Below are 3269 nucleotides of genomic sequence, written 5' to 3' on the forward strand. Positions count from 1 at the left end.
CTCCGCCCGTTCCACCCCCTGCCCGTCCCGCGCCTGCGCGGTAGCCCACCTGACAACTGCACCCGCCCTACGTGCACAGGGCAGAAGCTAGTGCGCTTGTGCGACAAGGCACAGCCTTGCTTGTCGCTACACCTTCCAAGGGTTGGGTTGTGGCTCTTAACCCCGGCCACAGTTTTATTTATAGCTTCGTTTTCTGAATGCAAATAAATAAATAATTAAGTTTCACTGCATTAATTAAGCTTCTAAAAATGTGGTCTTATTATTGATTTAATAGAACCAAATTAACATATCACAAAAACAAACGCTGATGGGCATGGTGACCCAAATTCGGTCATATAAGCCTTTAGGAGGCAAAGACCATAGAGGGTCTGGACTTAGGGGCCAGCATTGGCCTAAATGTGGAGACCTGGCCTCAGAACACAAACCCACTGAGCTCCAGCCACAAATCCTCGGTGTGCTCACAAGTCACTTAAACACCTCTACGTGCAGAGACAAACGCTGGTCCGTATCTAGATGTGCAGCTGTGGGTTTGTTTGTGCATGATATGACCTGGCAGGAGGTGAGGCATGAGTAGGCGAAACTTTAGAAGTTTGTACTGTGTGTATCTGCTTTGTTGATTATGAAAATGGAGAAATTTAAAGTATACATAATACAGGGGTCTCCAGAGAAACATAGCTGATGGAATGAAATCTATCTATAAAAAGGGATTTAGTAGAGTGACTTGCAGGCTATGGTCCAGCTCGTCCAACAATGTCTGTCTATGCCCAAGAATCAGCAGTGCTTCAGCCCGAAAGCCTGTGTGTCTCGTTTGCTCTTCAGTATGCACCAGAATCCCGGAGATGTAGGTTCTAATGCCCGTGAAGCAGGAGCAGGGGCTGGCAGGCAAATGGCAACTTTTTCTTTAGATAGGCGGCCAAGAGAAGCTGTGCCAGATTTATGGTGGGTCTTTGGAGCCCAAATGATCCAATTAACTAAAAATCCCTCACAGGTGTGCCTAGTGGCTTGGGTTTTTAGTTAATTCTCGGTGTAGTCAAGTAGACAACCAAGGATAGCATCGCAAGTCAGAAGCACCCTTTCTAGCAACTCTATGTGATCCATGCTGTGTAAGGGCACGCTGGAGAGCTCACACCTAAGGCCTCACACAATCTACCATTGAGCAGATGGGGTCCCGGTTGTCTTATGTTATGGTTACATGACTGTACCACAGAATTTAACTGTCTTGTAAAGCCTTGTTAGCTGGTTCCAGCCTTTTGGCATGATGGGTTGTTAGGAGACCCTTTTACGTGTTCTTTGTACTTTTTCTTCAGCCCTGGGAATCATCAATTTCACGACTTGTTTTTCTTTGGTCAGCCCCAAATAGTATCATGTAGTTTTAATCAAAGGCTTTTCCTTATTGCAGGTGAGACAGGGCATTTCCCCCCGCCCCATGCCCTCCTAAAAAAAGACAGTGGAAGTTAAGACAGGGGCATGAGAGGGGAAGGAGTTCTTCAGGTCAAAATCCAGTGCACCCCTTCTTGCTGACCAAGAATCAATGAACTTTAACACAGTTAAAAAAGCCAACATTGTCTGCAGAGATCATGTATGTTTCCCTAAAGATATCTCTAATAACAATATTTAAAAACCACAACCTATGAGCCAGGTGAGGTGATTCACTCCTGTAATCCAGCACTTGGAACAGAGAGGCAGGGAGATCAGTAGTTTGTTCTTGGCTGCATAGCACATCCAAAGGCAGCCAGAGCTACGTGAGACCTCATTGTAGGGCAGAAAGACGATTGGGGAGATAGTTTAGATCAAGCGTGGTGTTGAATCTCAGTTGTTAACTTGATAGTCTGGGAAGCAAGATCCTCGTTCGAGGAACTGACTCCACCAATGGCGTGTGGGCGTATCTGCGGGGCATTTTCTTGATTGCTAATTGATGGAGCCCAGCCTACCCCACTGTGGGCAGTGCCACCTTAGGCAGGAATAAGGAAGTAAGCTGAACAGAGCCAGGAAGCAGCATTCCTCCAAGTTCCTACCTTGATGTCCCTTGGTGATGGATTGTGACCTAGGACTTGTAAGATGAAATCAACCCCTTCCCTTTTAATTTGTTTGTGGCCACTGTCTTATCACAATAACAGAAACCAAATTAGGACATCCAGGGCTTACTGTGCAAGTATCAGGACCTGAGTTTGTGCCTCAGACCCCAAGGCAAAAACTCTGGTGAGGTGGCACACACTCATAAAACCAACTCTGAGAAAGTAGGTCCTTGGGCTCACTGGTCAGTCAGCCTAGCCCACTGTGAGCCCCAGGCCAACGGGAGGCCTTGCCCTGACCAACAAGAAAGATGGTTCCTGGGAGCTGAACCTGAGGTTGCTCTCTGGCCTCCACATGCACTGGCACACACATTTCATGCTCTCTCATACACACATGTGCACACACATGAACACAGGAGTGCACAGACACACAAAACAACACAAAAACAACAAACGAACGCTGCTTACTTAAGCCCCGATGTTTGTGACCTGTGTCAGCAACCATCCCTAAATCTGTCTTTCAGGACTGTCAAGCATAGTACCCGAGTATTCTGCCTAATCCCTCCCTAAAACTGTCTAGTTTTAGAAACCATAGATAAATCAACTCAAAAAAGGGATTGAGAACGGTGCGCAGACCTGGGTAACCCAGACACAGAAAGACGATTATCACATGCACACATGCACTCATAGGTGGTTTTTTAAACATAAAGCAAAGAAACCACAGTTCCCAGGAACAAGCAGTGAGGTAGCACATGCTTGAATATCTGGGCGCTTGGGAGGCTGAAGCAGGAAGGGTTTGAGTTTGAGACCACCCTGAGCTACACTTTGAGACTGTGCTGAAGAGGAGGAGGGAGAGGAGAAGGGAGAGAGAGGGAAGAAAGAAGAGGTAACCCGGAACTCTGAGATCTAGGGGCTGAAGCTGCACGGGAGTATTCATGGACAGCCACTGATGCAATGCAAATCTCACCACGTGAAAAATACCCTCTGGAGAGGCTTCCTCCTTCCTCAGAGACCTTTCAAAAGCCCCCAGTTCCTGGCCTCTCCCACAGCAAACATGCTTTGGTCAAGGTGATAGATGCATAGGTCAGGCTAGGACCTCTGGAAAGTCTGTGATAAACGGTGGCAGGCCCTTCCTCATTAATTCACATCCTGTGGCCAGCCGTAGGTCATAGGGCCAGAGACACAAAATATACGTCCCTGGTGACCCTGGAGCCCCCAAACCAACCTGAGTACCTATTTCTTGACTTCTCTTACACA

This window comes from Chionomys nivalis, chromosome 14 (assembly GCF_950005125.1).
Source record: "Chionomys nivalis chromosome 14, mChiNiv1.1, whole genome shotgun sequence".
Taxonomy (NCBI): Eukaryota; Metazoa; Chordata; class Mammalia; order Rodentia; family Cricetidae; genus Chionomys; species Chionomys nivalis.